General features: G+C 51.5%; 1 protein-coding gene across 1 annotated transcript in view; it reads right to left on the bottom strand.

The window, feature by feature from the left end:
• The window catches only part of LOC141221131 (uncharacterized), a 117720-nt gene that overhangs the window by 62704 nt on the left and 37581 nt on the right, over positions 1–17435 (bottom strand). The window lies entirely within an intron of this gene.

Here is a 17435-nt window from a genome sequence, read left to right as displayed (position 1 = left end):
AAAATGTAGTCACAGAAGAGAAATAAAAAACGAAAGGAGTCAAAATGACTCCATCAGTAGTTCTAGTGTTAAGAGTACCATCATTTCTGTCCAGGCCTATTTCATGAGTTTAATTTTTTTTTCAATTCTGTGGCAGCAGGGTTTAAAAGCAATGTCTTACTTTCATTTGTCCATGTTCATAGATTTTTAATTTATTATTACTTTTGTCAGATTCAGGTTATTTCTGTGACCATTGTGGGTTTTTCTTTCATTAAACGAGGGGTACCAACAATTTTGACCAGGTGTGTATGTGATTACATTATGGGGGGCTCTATATGTGATTACATTATGGGGGCTCTATACAGTATGTGATTACATTATGGGGGCTCTATATGTGATTACATTACAGGGGGCTCTATATGTGATTATGACGCGCCCCCTGGGCCTGTGCTGCTGCTGCTGTGCAGGGGGAATACCCGGAGCCGGATCGCTGGGGGTTGTAGTTCTCCATGGCGGTGACCCGGTCCGTGCCCAGGGTGGTCAAACCAGTGGCAGTCTACTTGTATTGGAATAAGTGTCCGACTACGCCACCCGTGGATTGCGGTCAGTGGGGACCGCCGCTGCACTGCAGACCGCTGAGGCTGATGTTGTTTGTGCAGCTGAGTATGGGATGACTCCCCACGGGAGGAGTATTGCCTCAGGGCAGCTAGTGTGGATAATGATGGGAGTGATGGTGCGAGTGTCCCAGTACTGATGGTGCTGGTGCGGCGATGAAACACATAGACTTGTGGTGCAGTTTCCAAAGCTTTACTCACTGTTGTTGTTCAGATCACTTCGGACAGCAGTGACCGCCCGAGCCGTGCTGCGTCCACCAGGTGAGGGACTCGGTCAACTCCCAGGCAATTCCAGAGTGCGGTTCAGAGCTCCCCTCTCTTCCTTTCTACTGGCCGTCCTCATCAGTGACCCACCTTTGTCCAGCTTCCTCGGGCCTTCTGTTGGTGAAACCTCTCTCCGGTTTCCCTGACCCTATGCGGTATGCCTTTCTGGTGGATGTAATGAGGGGTCGCACCAAGATGTGGCGACAACCTCCATTTTTGGCTGAGGATTAGTCGCCTCCACCAATTCGGGTTCCGGTACCCTGCTCTGCCAACCCTTCACCCAGTATCTCCTCTGGGAATATGGGGTTCCTTCTGCCTTCGTGTCTCTGGGCAACCAATGGGCTCCTACCTATGCCCAGAAACCCACCCCTATCTGCTCCTACACCACTGGGTTTTACTCCCCCTCCCCACTCCAGCCAGGAACAGAAGCTGTCGTGCCTGCACTCTGTCTAGTGGGAGCACCGTTGGTCTGTTCCTCGGAAATGGGGTGTGTGTGGTGCATGCAGCCTACTGAGCCCCGGTCCACACTCCATCCTTACCCGGGAGTGGAATATCACACCTCTGGCAGAGGTGCATTACCCCTGTAGCAGCCGAGCCCTCGGGGTGCTACAATTACATTACGAGGGGATCTCTATGTGATTACATTACAGCACGGTTGGTGGTTAGCACTGCAACCTTGACGCGCTGGGGTCTTGGGTTCCAATCCCACCAAGGACAACATCTGCAAGGAGTTTGAATGTTCTCCCCGTGTTTGTGTGGGTTTCCCCACAGTTGTTCGGCTTTCTCCCACACTCCAAAGACACATTAATAGGAAATTTAGATTGTGAGTCCCAATGGGGACAGTGCTCATAATGTCTGTAAAAAATGAGTAAAATAAATAAATGATAAATAAATTACAGGGGGCATCTGCCGCACCCCCTGGGCCGTGGGGTACTTGGTAGCCAGGCCGGTCGATGCTGGGTGACGTCACAGTGGCAGTGACCCGGTCCGTGACCCAAGGCGGTCAATTAAAGGGAAAGTAAAAGGGGAATAAAGTTTTTAGAGATAATGTTCGTGACACCACCTGTCACATGCGGCTATATGGGGCCGCTGCTGCGGTGCAGATCCACTGGAGCTGGTGGTGACGCAGCAGAGTTGGTTCAGCTCTCCACAGGCAGAGCTAAGCTCCAGGGCGGTATATGTAGAATTGTGGAGGTAGATGTTGTTGGTGCTGTGTAATGCAGGTGATGGCGCAGATAATGACCAGTCCACAGCTTAATGGCGGTTTTCTCTTATCTTTTCTTGCGGTTTTTTAAGCCGACCGGGGCACGGGTACTAGCTGGTAGTAGAGGTCCGGGCGGCCTGGAAGCAAGTTGTGGATCCACCTCGCCAGGTGGAGTTGTAGGCCTTCCCTCTACGCTATTCTCTTTGGCCCTGCTGCTTGAAGCTATGCTGGGCCCTCGTCCCTGAGTAAAACGTCTTTTTCCTCACCTGTATGGCAGGCAGCTCGGGCCTTCCTTAAGTGTCGCTCCCACGTGGCTGGGCCCTATGGTGCTGCTGGGCCGCCGGGTGTCTGGTGGGGCTAGGAGACCTGCAGTCTCCTGCCCTCCGCATTCAGCTGCTGGGCCTTCAGTGCCCCACAACCACGGACTCCGGTGTCCGGTTCACTTGCGCTTCCCTCTGGGGCGAGCTTATTCACAGCTCCCTTTCACAGGTCCTTCCTCGTCGTCCTCCTGTCTCCAACTCCTCTCAACTCACTCTTACTAACCCCGCCTCCAAATTCCAGTGTAAAGGGGAGGGGCTCCCCTTTCTGGTCTGGAGCCAGGAAAGTGTTGTATGTATAGGCGGATTATAATGAGGGCAATCCGGGCGACCGCCCGGGGCCCCGAGCCTCCAGAGGTGTCTAATGCCGGATTGCCCTCATTATATGTGCGGGCCGCCGCGGCACATACCGGTGGCAGTGGCGGGAGGGGGGGCCCCGTACCGCTCCCCCAGCAGCGGGCGCCACTACTTCTTCATCGGCCGGGCCAGCACTGCAGCAGTTAACTTCCCTGTGCTGGCCCGGCCGCGTCACTGCTAGGAGACATGGCCCTGTGCGCGCCCATGTCTCCTAGCTGTGACGTCACGCAGTGCACACCCGGCCTGCTCTGCTGCACCGAAGAGCCTGAGGACTGGAGCCGAGCCGGGGGATGGTGAGTGTGTATGTGTGTGTGTGTATGTGTATGTATGTATGTGTATGTATGTGTGTGTGTGTATGTATGTGTGTGTGTATGTGTGTGTGTGTATGTGTATGTGTGTGTGTGTATGTGTGTGTGTGTGTGTGTGTGTGTGTATGTGTGTGTGTGTGTGTATGTGGGCAGATGTCATTGTGTGATGTCTGTTTGTGTGTGTATATCTGTGTGTATGTGTGTGGGCAGATGTCATTGTGTGATGTCTGTGTGTGTATGTGTATGTGTGTGTGTGTATGTGTGTGTGTGTATGTGTGTGTGTGTGTGGGCAGATGTCATTGTGTGATGTCTGTTTGTGTGATGTCTGTGTGTGTGTGTGTGTGTGTGGGCAGATGTCATTGTGTGATGTCTGTTTGTATGTGTGTGGGGGGGCAGATGTCATTGTGTGATGTCTGTTTGTGTGTGTGTGGGCAGATGTCATTGTGTGATTTCTGTTTGTGTGTGTGTGTGTGGGCAGATGTCATTGTGTGATGTCTGTGTGTGTGTGTGGGCAGATGTCATTGTGTGATGTCTGTCTGTGTGTGTGTGTGTGTGGGGGGGCAGATGTCATTGTGTGATGTCTGTTTGTGTGTGTGTGTGTGTGTGGGCAGATGTCATTGTGTGATGTCTGTTTGTGTGTGTGTATGTCTGTGTGTGTGTGGGCAGATGTCATTGTGTGATATCTGTTTGTATGTGTGTGTGTGGGCAGATGTCATTGTGTGATGTCTGTTTGTGTGTGTGTGTGGGCAGATGTCATTGTGTGATGTCTGTGTGTGTGTGTGGGGGGGGGCAGATGTCATTGTGTGATGTCTGTTTGTATTTGTGTGGGGGGGGCAGATATCATTGTGTGATGTCTGTTTGTGTGTGTGTGGGCAGATATGATTGTGTGATGTCTGTTTATATGTATTTTTGTGTTTCAAATGTGTTTATGCGTGTATGTATATGTCTGTATATGTTTGTGTGTGTGCGTGACTGCGTGCGGCCACCTGCTGAGTATAGTTGGCGCCGTGCGGCCTCCTGCTGCATCTGGGGGGGCGCCGTGCGGCCCCCCACTGTGTATAGATGGCTACGTGCGGACCCCGCTGTGTATAGATGGCTACGTGCGCCCCCCCGCTGTGTATAGATGGCTACGTGCGGCCCCCCTCTGTGTATAGATGGTGCCGTGCGGCCCCCCACCGTGTATTGATGACGCCGTGCGGCCCCCTGCTGTGTAGAGATGGCGCCGTGCGGCTCCCCGCTGTGTATAGATGGCTACGTGCGGCCTCCCGCTGAGTATAGATGGCGCTGTGCGGCCTCCTGCTGTCTCTGGGGGGGCGCCGTGCGGCCTCCCGCTGTGTATAGATGGCTACGTGCGGCCTCCCGCTGAGTATAGATGGCGCTGTGCGGCCTCCTGCTGTCTCTGGGGGGGGGGCGCCATGCGGCCTCCCGCTGTGTATAGATGGCTACGTGCGGCCTCCCGCTTAGTATAGATGGCGCTGTGCGGCCTCCTGCTGTCTCTGGGGGGGGCGCCATGCGGCCTCCCGCTGTGTATAGATGGCTACGTGCGGCCTCCCGCTGAGTATAGATGGCGCTGTGCGGCCTCCTGCTGTCTCTGGGGGGGGGCGCTGTGCAGCATCTATACTCAGCAGAAGGCCGCACGTAGCCATCTATACACGTATACTCAGCAGGAGGCCGCACGTAGCCATCTATACGGTGCCATCTATACACAGCGGGAGGCTGCACGTAGCCATCTATACACAGCGGGAGGCCGCACGTAGCCATCTATACACAGCGGGAGGCCGCACGGCGCCATCTATACACAGCGGGAGGCCGCACGGCGCCATCTATACACAGCGGGAGGCCGCACGGCGCCATCTATACACCGCGGGAGTCTCAGTGCTTTGCAAGAGCAGTCAATAAATTCTGCTTGACTAATTCTGAGCACCATAAAGTCTGGTTCGCTTCTAACCTGCTGTCTTCATTTTCAGCTTGCTGAATTCTAACTCATTTACTGTCATTCGAGACGATGCCTTTGCTGGTCTCTTTCACCTTGAATAGCTGTAAGTGCTCCACTTAATGTCATATTTTTGATTCTGTTCTTCTTCATCTTATGGCATGTGCAATTGTATGAGCAAGTATTCATATGAATTTATGACCTACTTAAACCTTCGAGGACCTTAAATTTTATTCAATCAAATTTTTTTCCAGTTTAAAACTATGGGACATATATGTGCCTTGGTCCTCAAAGGGTTTTTAAAGGGGCTGCAAACATAAATACGAAAAAAATAATTCAATTAGTGCTTTTTGTGTTCATGTGGGCAGATGTCATTGTGTGATGTCTGTCTGTGTGTGTGTGTGTGTGGGGGGGCAGATGTCATTGTGTGATGTCTGTTTGTGTGTGTGTGTGTGTGTGGGCAGATGTCATTGTGTGATGTCTGTTTGTGTGTGTGTATGTCTGTGTGTGTGTGGGCAGATGTCATTGTGTGATATCTGTTTGTATGTGTGTGTGTGGGCAGATGTCATTGTGTGATGTCTGTTTGTGTGTGTGTGTGGGCAGATGTCATTGTGTGATGTCTGTGTGTGTGTGTGGGGGGGGGCAGATGTCATTGTGTGATGTCTGTTTGTATGTGTGTGGGGGGGGCAGATATCATTGTGTGATGTCTGTTTGTGTGTGTGTGGGCAGATATGATTGTGTGATGTCTGTTTATATGTATTTTTGTGTTTCAAATGTGTTTATGCGTGTATGTATATGTCTGTATATGTTTGTGTGTGTGCGTGACTGCGTGCGGCCACCTGCTGAGTATAGTTGGCGCCGTGCGGCCTCCTGCTGCATCTGGGGGGGCGCCGTGCGGCCCCCCACTGTGTATAGATGGCTACGTGCGGACCCCGCTGTGTATAGATGGCTACGTGCGCCCCCCCGCTGTGTATAGATGGCTACGTGCGGCCCCCCTCTGTGTATAGATGGTGCCGTGCGGCCCCCCACCGTGTATTGATGACGCCGTGCGGCCCCCTGCTGTGTAGAGATGGCGCCGTGCGGCTCCCCGCTGTGTATAGATGGCTACGTGCGGCCTCCCGCTGAGTATAGATGGCGCTGTGCGGCCTCCTGCTGTCTCTGGGGGGGCGCCGTGCGGCCTCCCGCTGTGTATAGATGGCTACGTGCGGCCTCCCGCTGAGTATAGATGGCGCTGTGCGGCCTCCTGCTGTCTCTGGGGGGGGGGCGCCATGCGGCCTCCCGCTGTGTATAGATGGCTACGTGCGGCCTCCCGCTTAGTATAGATGGCGCTGTGCGGCCTCCTGCTGTCTCTGGGGGGGGCGCCATGCGGCCTCCCGCTGTGTATAGATGGCTACGTGCGGCCTCCCGCTGAGTATAGATGGCGCTGTGCGGCCTCCTGCTGTCTCTGGGGGGGGGCGCTGTGCAGCATCTATACTCAGCAGAAGGCCGCACGTAGCCATCTATACACGTATACTCAGCAGGAGGCCGCACGTAGCCATCTATACGGTGCCATCTATACACAGCGGGAGGCTGCACGTAGCCATCTATACACAGCGGGAGGCCGCACGTAGCCATCTATACACAGCGGGAGGCCGCACGGCGCCATCTATACACAGCGGGAGGCCGCACGGCGCCATCTATACACAGCGGGAGGCCGCACGGCGCCATCTATACACCGCGGGAGTCTCAGTGCTTTGCAAGAGCAGTCAATAAATTCTGCTTGACTAATTCTGAGCACCATAAAGTCTGGTTCGCTTCTAACCTGCTGTCTTCATTTTCAGCTTGCTGAATTCTAACTCATTTACTGTCATTCGAGACGATGCCTTTGCTGGTCTCTTTCACCTTGAATAGCTGTAAGTGCTCCACTTAATGTCATATTTTTGATTCTGTTCTTCTTCATCTTATGGCATGTGCAATTGTATGAGCAAGTATTCATATGAATTTATGACCTACTTAAACCTTCGAGGACCTTAAATTTTATTCAATCAAATTTTTTTCCAGTTTAAAACTATGGGACATATATGTGCCTTGGTCCTCAAAGGGTTTTTAAAGGGGCTGCAAACATAAATACGAAAAAAATAATTCAATTAGTGCTTTTTGTGTTCATTTAATTTTTATTTAAAGTCCATTTTTTTTATATACCTTGAAATTAAGCCCTACCCCATGGAATGAAGCCCTACCTACATGACATCTGAGAGCTACATGGATCCCGCTTGTGAGGTGCCTGTCCGTCACTGCTATTCAGTTTTAGGGTCCACTCACTAAGCCATATATTCTCTCATGCAAGAGAATAGGGCCAATTATGCTAATGACACTCGGCTCAAACTCTGTCAGAGCTTCAACTGAGTGTGATCCGATTCTCTCGCAGCACAGATATGGAGAAGATGGAGAACTTACTTTCTCCATCTTCTCCATAGTCTCTGTGAGTGTTCATCGGACTGCACTTGGATGACATCCGTGTGCAGTCCAATGTTTTACGTGCACCCATAGACTTGTATGGGTGCACATGGTCCGAATATCGAATGAGATTATTTTCTCATGCCGATAATCGCAGATCTGCACTGTCCCATAGTATAACATAGGGCCGAGTCCTATCTGATAAAACATCACATAGCATTCGGCCGTGTTATACGACAGTGTGAGCGAGCCCTTAGAGTCAAGGAATATTTACATGCAGATGATGATATTACTCTCCCAGTGTATATTTTTTTAGGCGAGTTCATAGTAAATGCTTTGCCTTTTTGACATGTGATCAACTAAAGAACAAGAAAGATTTAGGACCACCCCTATAGAGAAATGGAAAATAGTTTGGAGGACTTGCATGTCCTTTTTTATTTATTATGAGAAAATCATAAAAGATCCCGTTTTTTAACCATGCTGTGACTTTCTGCTGAGGGAGAGGGAGAGAGCTGCCCTATTCAGAGTCTGTAATAAGACCTGCTGACAAAAGTGTTGAAGATACAGTCTAATGTGAATTAACAATGAAAAAAAGTTAATTTCACAAATGGCTTGTATTTTTTTTAATACAAACTTTTTTGTGTTTACAGCTCCTTTAAAGGGAATCTGTCATCAGGTTTTTGCCACCTAATCTGAGAGCAGCATAATGTAGGGTTAGAGGCACTGATTCCAGTAATGTGTCACTTACTGGGCTGCTTAGTGTTGTTTTGATAAAATCATTGATTTGTCAGAAGGTAATTATCACTAGATGACTAGTAAGTTCTGTAGGACCCCACACCCATCACTGATCAGTAGATTTCTGTGTACACTGAGCATGGGCAGAAAGCTGTCAATCAGTGGTGTGGGTGGGGCTATACAGAGCGCAGCATTCAGAGAGCTGCTAGATCTGCAGCAGATGAAACGGTGATTTTCTCAAAATGACAAGCAGCTGAAAAAGTGACACATCGCTGGAATCAGGGTATCTGCCCCTATATTGTGCTGCTCTCAGATGAGGCAGCACAATTAATATTGTGCCAAATTAATTTCCCGTGAACTATCACATGATCTATCACAGGGGATCATGTGACATGTCACGTGATAAATCAGGTGTGGGGGGGGGGGGCCGCGCCTTCTAAACTGCCCGGGGCCCTTGCTACTCTTAATCCACCCCTGGTTGTATGCTGGTAGACCTGATTAGGGAACCCTCCTTGCTTTCAGGCATGGCATCACCCCCTTTGAGGGAGGCAACCGGACTCCCTAGGGCGCCACATTCCCCCCTAGTTAAATTCAGTACTCCCAGACTGAGGACACCTTTTGAATTGAACAATTAACAACAATAACAATTCACATTACAAATAGTTTACAAAGTCTCAAAAAGCAAAAATCACAAAAACACAACATAAATTGGTAGCAGTCACTGCGGCGCTTAGTCTTTACCCCACAATCCAGGAATTGTCTTTTTTCTGGATACCTGAAGGTTGGTTGGTGAGAACCGCCTCAACCCACTTCGTGTATCGTCCCTTGGCGTGGCTTCAGGGCACCCTGTTGGTGGGCCTGGTTTTCAGCCACGCCTATGGTTTATTTTCAAGGCCAACAATCAACTTTATTCAGCATTGTCCTGACCACACCTAGTCCTGTGGTCCATTTGTCCATAAATTGAATAACTATATATACTCAGGATTACTTAACGGTTACAACTATACACCATATACTATTATTTTCCTACTTCTTAGTCCCTCTAACAGGCAGGGAGCTGACCTATGGTACTATAGGTTGATCTATGCAGTACAGTTGTTGCAAATGACCTACCCGGGTCTCTAGTGTCTATCGCTGGTATGGTGGTTGCATTATTCATTACGGTTCTTGTGGACCTACGTAGTACTGGTATACCAGATCGCCTTCTGCGAACTCCTAAACTCACCATGGGTATGACAGATTCACCACTAGCAGGGGGTAGATTCTCTTGATCCGCTGCTGATGAAGCATCTGTTTCTGGGGCTGACTGGTCTCTCTGCTGTTCTAGAGTCTCTGTGGCTTCCGGTGAGGCTACTTGGGGAAAGGTTAAGACAGATACCACGATTGCTTGATTCACCTGCGTTCAGGACCGGGGAAATTCTCCAAGGATGGTTTGGACCGTCTCTTCCTTCTTTTCTGTGTGATGGGGGCTGTTTTGATCTTCCTCTTTGTGTCTCAATTGATCAGGGCATATCTTCAGGTGGTCTCGTGAGACTGCCGCTGACGTCTCTCCTCCATCTTTACTGATGAGGCACACCTTGGTGTTGTCAAAATTTGATGGTAAGATGGTGTATGGCTCAACCTCCCACTGATCATCTAATTTGTGAACTCATCTTTTCCTTTTGAGTTCCTGTTCTCCTGGTGACAAGGGAACTGCAGGTGCGTGCTGATTATAAGTTTTCTACTGTCTTGCCTGGGACAACCTTCTCTCCACACATTCTTGCACCTTGCGGTATTGTTGCTGCCGCTTCGTATCCCAGTCTGCATCTGGTGATGTCATTTCAGGTGTTAAAACTCCCAATTTCTAAGTCAATGGGTTACTTGCCAGGTCTTGCTCTCATCAGGTAAGCGGGTGTACCGTTGGTGGAGTTCACTGAGATGTGATTGTATAGGTCCACCAAATCTGGTAACTTCTCTGGCCACAGGGTACGTTCCTCAAGGGGCAATGTCTTCAACAGGTCTATTACCACCTGGTTCATTTTCTCGCAATACCCGTTGGTCTGGGGATGATATGGCATCGTTCTTATTTTCTAGCAGCCATACAAGTTAAAAAATTCTTGAAACATTTTTTCTTCAAAGGCTGAGCCTTGGTCGGTAAGCACTCGCTCAGGGTAACCGTGGGGTGACAAAAGTGTTGTTGAAATGCTTTGGCTACCGTCTTAGCCATCTGATCTTTCACTGGCACTACTACCAGGAATCGGGATTAGTGGTCTACTGTGGTGAGAGCGTAGACATAGCCTTACCGGCTTGGGGCTAGCTTCATGTGGTCCAAGGCTACCAGTTCAAGTGGTTGTTTAGTGATTATGGGCTGCAGGGGAGCCCTCTGGCCATCACGGTCTTTCCTTCTCAGGTTGCATGGACCACATTCTCGACACCATCTCTTGATTGCTTTCCTCATGCCAGCCCAGTAGAATCGCTCACGTAGCAGGACTTCCAACTTCTTCCACCCGAAGTGTCCTGCTCCATCGTAGTACGCCTCTAAGACCATTGGCATATCCCGCTTCGGGACTACCACCTGCCAGACCAGTTCGTGTGTCCGGAAGTTGATGCTTCTTCGACACAGCTTTCCCTCATAGATGAACAGCTTGCCCTTCTCCTTCCACAACTGTTGGGTCTCCTGTGGAGCATCTGGATCAAGGTGTGAGTCAGCTTGTGTCAGCAACTCCTTTACTAGGTGGACAGCCGGGACGCTATCCTGCGTCTCTGCCCATCCATGGTGGGGCAATGGGTTAAACGTGGCCTCTCTGTTGGCAGAGAGCTTGTTCCTCACACAGTGGGAGTACTGGGTCACCCCGTGATGATGGAAAGCCGGTAACTCTATCTCCTCCAACTTTTCCGGGTCTTCTCCCCCATCTGGCAAGTTGGGCATCCTGGACAGCGCATCGATGACGCGCCCCCTGGGCCGTGGGTTACTCGGTGCCGGGCCGGTCGTTGCTAGGGGAGATGTCACAGTGGCGGTGACCCAGTCCGTGACCTAGGGTGGTCATTAAAAGGGGTTATTTACAGGGGATTTATAGCTTTTATATAAAGTTCGTGACGCCACCTGTGGTATGTGGCTAAAGGGAGCCGTCGCTGCGGAGCAGGTCCTCTGGAGCTGTTGTTAATACAGCAGAGTTGGTTTGGCTCTCCACAGGTAGAGCTTAGCTCCAGGGCAGTGTAGATGTTATAGATGTTGTAGATGATGCTGGGCAGTGTAGTGCAGGGGATGATGGCGCAGCAATAATTCACAGAGACAGTGGGGTGCAGTCTTCTGGGTTTACTCACAGTTCTCACTTTGCTCCTGGTTACGACTGCAGATCATAACTTCCCACGTTGTGCTGCGTTCACCGGGCAGGGGTTCAGCAATCCCCCAGGCATTTCAAGAGTGCCTGACAGGACCCCGTTCTACATGCCCTTCTCAGCCATCTTCTTGCGCTGGCTCTCACCCTTCCTGCCCTGCGCCTCGCAAACAGTGTCCCAAGCCGGTATCCTCGGATCTTTCTGGGCAACCTGGAGTTCCCTGGATCCTATGTGGCTACCTTTTTAGAGAATGAGTGCGGATGTAGCAACTGCACCCTGAAAGTACAGAAGCCTCCGGTTTCTAGTTGAACTTTATAATTCTCACTGGTTAGGGGCCGGTCCCCTCTGCGGCTCGATCCCTCCACCGCCTGGTAGATTCGGGCGTACGGGTGGCCTCCAGCACTGCCCGTACCCCTGGGATCCCCTCTTCGCTCCTGGAGCTCTTTTTCCTGCTCCTTCTCCTCAGTCTGTCCTGGGCCTCTCTGGCTAGGCCCTCCTCCTGAGCAGAGCTCCTGCTGAGCTCCTGCTCCTCTCACTGTCCTCCTCAGCTTGACTACATTCCCAAGATTGTTTCCCTCTTTTATATCCTCCTTCTAAGTGCTCCCCTAATCTTCTTCCTCCACCCACACCCAATACATGGTTCCCCTTCACTTGTTTCCCCCCACTCCAGCCAGGGACAGGGCTCAGCAGGAAAAGAGACGCATCTTGCCCCTCCTGCTGCTCTGGAGTAGTGTAGTGTTGGATGGGGGTGTTGGGGTCCTGGGCAGCACTCTATCCTTACCTAAGATTGAGATACCACACCTCTGGGTGAGATGCAGTACCTCTGTGGCGACTAAACCCTCAGGGGCGCCACACATCAGCATTAGCGTTTTTATGCCCTGCCCGATACTTGATGGTAAACTCGTAGTTGGACAGTCGAGCCATCCATCGTTGTTCTACGGCACCAAGCTTTGCAGTCTCCAGGTGCGTCAGCGGGTTGTTATCCGTGAAGACTGTAAATCTGGAGGAGGCGAGGTAGTGTTTGAAGCGCTCTGTTACAGCCCAGATTGTGGCTAAAAACTCCAACTTAAAGGAACTATAGTTGTCGGGGTTCCTTTCCGTGGGACGGAGCTTCCTGCTGGCATAGGCAATCACTCTCACTCTGCCCTGCTGTACCTGGGACAGCACCGCTCCCAATCCCACGTTGCTGGCATCCATATGGAGTATAAAGGGTTGGCCATAGTCGGGTTAGGCCAGGACTTCGTCTCCCGTAAGAGCCACTTTCAGTCGAGTGAAGGATTCGTCTTCTGGTTTACCCCATTTGAACGGAGGATTTGGGATCTTGGCCCTCTTTGACTGGCCCACTAAGAGGTCCTGCATGGGTGCTGCTATCTTAGTGAAACCCTTGATGAATCTCCTGTAGTAGCCTACTAGCCTGAGGAACTGCCGCACTTCTTTGATAGTGGAGGGTCTTGGCCAGACCTTGATCACGGTGACTTTTTCAGGGTCTGGTACTACACCTTCGGCGCTTACCACATGACCTAGGTACTGCACCTTGGGCTTCAACAGGTGGCACTTGTGTAGCGCCCCGAGGGCTTGGCCGCTATAGGGGTATTGCACCTCTGCCAGAGGTGTGGTATTCCACTCCCGGGTAAGGATGGAGTATGGACAAGGGCTCAGTTAGCTGCATACAGCACACTCACCCCATTTCCGAGGGAGAGCTCAATGGTACTACCATTAGACAGAAATGAAGGTACGACAGACCATGTCCCTGGCTGGAGTGGGGAGGGGGGAGGAAAACCCAGTGATGTAGGAGCAGATAGGGGTTGGTTCCTGAGCGTAGATAGGAGCCCATTGGTTGCTGGTCACCTGGGCTCATGGCTATAGGGAGGTATAAAAGGTGGGCACCATCTTAGCTCTGGGTGGAGTTCAGTCAGTCTGTGCAGACTGAGGAGAAGACAGGGAGTAGAGGCTCTGTAGGAGCTCTACTCCAGAGTGGGCCTAGAGAAAGGCCAAGGAGTAGAGTGGAGAGAGAGAGGAGGTGAAGGGGAGCTGTGGTTCCTTCTCAGCCCAGCTCCACGGGAAAGGAGAAGAAGGAGGAGCAGAAAAGAGGAGAAGAAGAGACAGAGGATCAGAGGGGCTCAGGAACAAGAAGGTGGAAGGGACCCTAAGAACCCACGAGAATACCGGGTGAAGGGTCAGGCAGATTAAGGGTACCGGATCCCAAGTTGGTGGAGGTGAAACAACCCTCAGCCAAAGACTGGAGGCTGTGACCATTTATTGGTGCAGCACCTCTTCAAACCTGCTAGGAAGGCACCATAAAGGACAGCGGGGAACGGGGCCCACGTTTACCCGCGCAGATCCGCGGCAGATGGACAAAAGTGGGTCACTGGTAAGGCAGGCCAGAGGAAGGATTGAAGGGGGTCCTGAGCCATACCTCTGAGCTGCCTGGGAGTTGACCGAGCCCCACACCTGGTGGACGCAGCACGGCTCGGGCGGTCACTGCTGACAGAAGTGACCCGGAACAAATGAACTGTGAGTAAAGACCCTGGACTGTAACTTGTTGTTTGTGTGCTCCTTCGCGCCTCCAGCACTACCGGTACTGGGACTCTCACCACCATCACTCCCACCATTCACTACACTGCCCTGGGGCCGCACTCTTCCCGTGGGGAGTCACACTATCCCAGCTCCATACATCATCAGCCCCAGCGGTCTGCCTTGCAGCGGCGGTTCCTAATAACCGCAATCCACGGATGGCGTAGTCGGACATCGCTTAAAACTTATAAAGGGATTACCACTGGTCTGACCACCCTGAGCCACGGAACCGGGTCGCCACTACTACCCCCATCGTTTCCCTATTGCCCGGCTCTGAGTGCCCCACGGCCCAGTGGGCGAGTCACTTGCACGGCTTTACTTTCATGCCATAACCAGATAGGGCTTCGAGCACTTTGGCCAGGTGCTCCAGGTGATCTTCGTACGTCTTTGAGTAGACGATTACGTCATCTAAATACAGCAGAATGGTTTCGAAGTTTTTGTGTCCTAGGCAACACTCCATTAACCGCTGGAAAGTTCCCAGGGCATTGCAGAGCCCCAATGGCATGCAGTTGAACTCGCAGAGGCCCATTGGTGTCATAAACGCGGTCTTGTCTCTGTCCGCCTCTGCCACAGAAACCTGCCAATACCCACTGGTGAGATCTAAAGTGGAGAAATAGATAGCAGATCTCAGTGCAGCTAATGATTCCTCAATTCTGGATAATGGGTAGGCGTCCTTATGTGTAATGTGGTTAATCTGCCTGTAATCAACACACATCCTCATTGTACCATCTTTCTTTCTAACGAGGACTGATGGAGCTGCCCAGGGGCTACAACTATCTCTGATTTCCCCAGCCTCCTTCATCTCCTGTAACAGTCCTTTGGCACATTGATAGTGAGCTGGTGGTACAGGCCGGTACCTCTCTTTAATGGGGGGATGATCTCCTGTGGGGATATGATGTTGGACCCCTTTTACCTGCTCAAAGTCTAGTGGGTGTTTGCTAAAGACTCGCTCATATTCTTGGACTACCAGGTATACTCCATGCGTTGGTGCAAAGGGGTTGAGTCAGTGCCTACTTGTAGCTTCTGACACCAATCCTCCATCTGCCCCTTGGGGCCATTGTCTTCCGCCTGTTCGGATGGAGGCAAGGGTTCCACTGCCTTTATTGCATTGTTACTGACAGTGAATAACTTAGCAAGGGTAGCATACCGGGGTAAATGGACATCTTTCTCCCCACAATTCAGGATGCGTATCGGTACTCTCCTCTTGCGGACATCGACTACCCCCTGGCTGTCAAGATGGTGGGCCTACTATCAGAGTACACGGGTTCTACCAGGACCTGATAATCTTGACCCCTGAGACCTATGGCTACCCGACATTATATTAACATTTCACTCCTAGGGGGCATCGCAATGGGAAATGGATCACTCATTCTGACAATGCCGACTTCTCCTCCAGACAGCTCTACCTGTTGTCTCTGCATCAGGGGTTTGATCTCCTTTTGCAGAACTCGCTGCTGACCAGAGCTGGCAGACTCTGCGACCTGTTGCAACAAAAACAATAATTTCCCCAAGATAATTCTCTATCACATTGGTGCCTAAGGTTATCATAGGATGGCTTTCTCGGCGATCAATATCAACAATAATCATCCCTTGTGATAGCAATTCTACTCGGCCAACCTTTATGGTCACCTTTTTATACCCCACCTGAGGCAAGGGCTGACCATTGCTGGCATAGATGTTAATATGTTCATCTGGACGGCGGGTAATGTCTGAATCAGTCCAGTATCATTTATAAAGGATATGTGGCATCGTTGTCACCTGGGAACCAGTGTCCAGCACCGCATTCATCGAGATGCCAACAAGCACGCCAGGTAGGACCGGTCGTCCTCCCACGTACTTGTCTCGCCAGCTCTGTGGGCCTGGTCGTCTTACTCCTGGGGGTTGGCCCTCTGCCCCAGGGGTTGCTCGTTTAAATCGCAGAATCTTGCGAGGTACCCCGCCTTTTGACAGCGACGGCAGATGGGTTGTCAGTCCTGGTCGCAGCGATCGCTGTTTCTCCCTCTGGTCGGTGGAATCCTTCTCTGTCGTCACCACGAGACGTCATCTGGACTGGAGGCCAGCTGGATTCTTTCTTTTGGAGACACTTGCATGGCCTGCACGGTTTTGGTTAGTGTAGCCATACTTTTGGTCAGCTCCTGGACCTGAAGGCGTAGGTCTGCAGAGGGGTCATTATCTAGGGTCTGCGTGTCAGCCTCCACAGGTGCCGGGGAAAAGGATGCCACCTCCTGGTGGTATGTTACAGCTGGGCGCTGGAGGGGTGCAGTGCCACTTGGCTTTGATTCTCGCAGCACCCGGATTGCTCTATCTTTAAATTGCGCAAAGTCCAGATCAGGGTTTTCCAGAGCCATAATGCGCAGTTGTGTCTGGTGAGCGTTAGACAGGAGCCCCTCGATAAACTGCTCAGTTAGCAATCTGTCCTCGTCTTGCACACTGTAGGGGTCTACCTGTTTAATGGCCCGCAGCTCCTCCTGCAGGTTTAGAGCATAGTTCCGTACACTGTCCTGCACCCTTTGTTTGCACCCGTAGAACTTCATTTTAATCTCTGCTGCTGTGCGGGTGTCAAAGGTTTCCTTCAACAGGGCCAGAATATCCTTAACAGTGCTTTTGTCCCTGCCCGGCCTGGACTTCACCTCCCTCTGGGCTGCACCGATTAGCTGGCCTATGAGGATGCTGACTTTTTGCTCCTCAGACAGGGGGTACACTTGAAACAAACTGAGCAGTCTCTCCTCAAATTCGCTTAGGGTGTGCGACTCCCCTGAGTACTAGGGCAACCACGCCGCACCTGGTATATATGGCATTGATAACGGCTTTACAGTGGCGGCGGCTGCGCCCGCTGCTGAATCCTCTCCCAGGTTGGGCATCTTCCTCCCCCCTAGTGAACCTCAGCCAGGTCCTGGGTTTCTGCTGACGTACCAGTATGCCGCTCTGCCGGCGAGAGGCATCGATTACCCGGTGGTTCCGGATCGAGCCTCCAACTTCCCCTCTGCTGACGGCAAAAGACATGATGATAGAGTTCAGTAAAGTCTATAGCACACAGTACACAGTTATACCGGGCTTTGTTTATCCTGTTCGTGACGCCAGGTTGACGCGCCCCCTGGGCCGTGGGGTACTCGGTAGCCGGGCCGGTCGATGCTGGGGGATGTCACGGTGGCAGTGACCCGGTTAATTAAAGGGAAAGTAAAAGGTGAATAAAGTTTTTGGAGATAATGTTCGTGACGCCACCTGTGGTATGCGGCTATATAGGGCCACCACTGCGGTGCAGATCCACTGGAGCTGGTGGTGACGCAGCAGAGTTGGTTCAGCTCTCCACAGGCAGAGCTAAGCTCCAGGGCAGTATATGTAGAATTGTGGAGGTAGATGTTGTTGGTGCGGTGTAATGCAGGTGATGGCGCAGAT

The sequence above is a fragment of the Phyllobates terribilis genome, unplaced genomic scaffold (genome assembly GCF_046119375.1).
Source record: "Phyllobates terribilis strain yellow unplaced genomic scaffold, ASM4611937v1 Scaffold_320__1_contigs__length_2182038, whole genome shotgun sequence".
In the NCBI taxonomy this organism is placed as follows: Eukaryota; Metazoa; Chordata; class Amphibia; order Anura; family Dendrobatidae; genus Phyllobates; species Phyllobates terribilis.
This window is presented reverse-complemented; position numbering and strand designations above follow the sequence as displayed.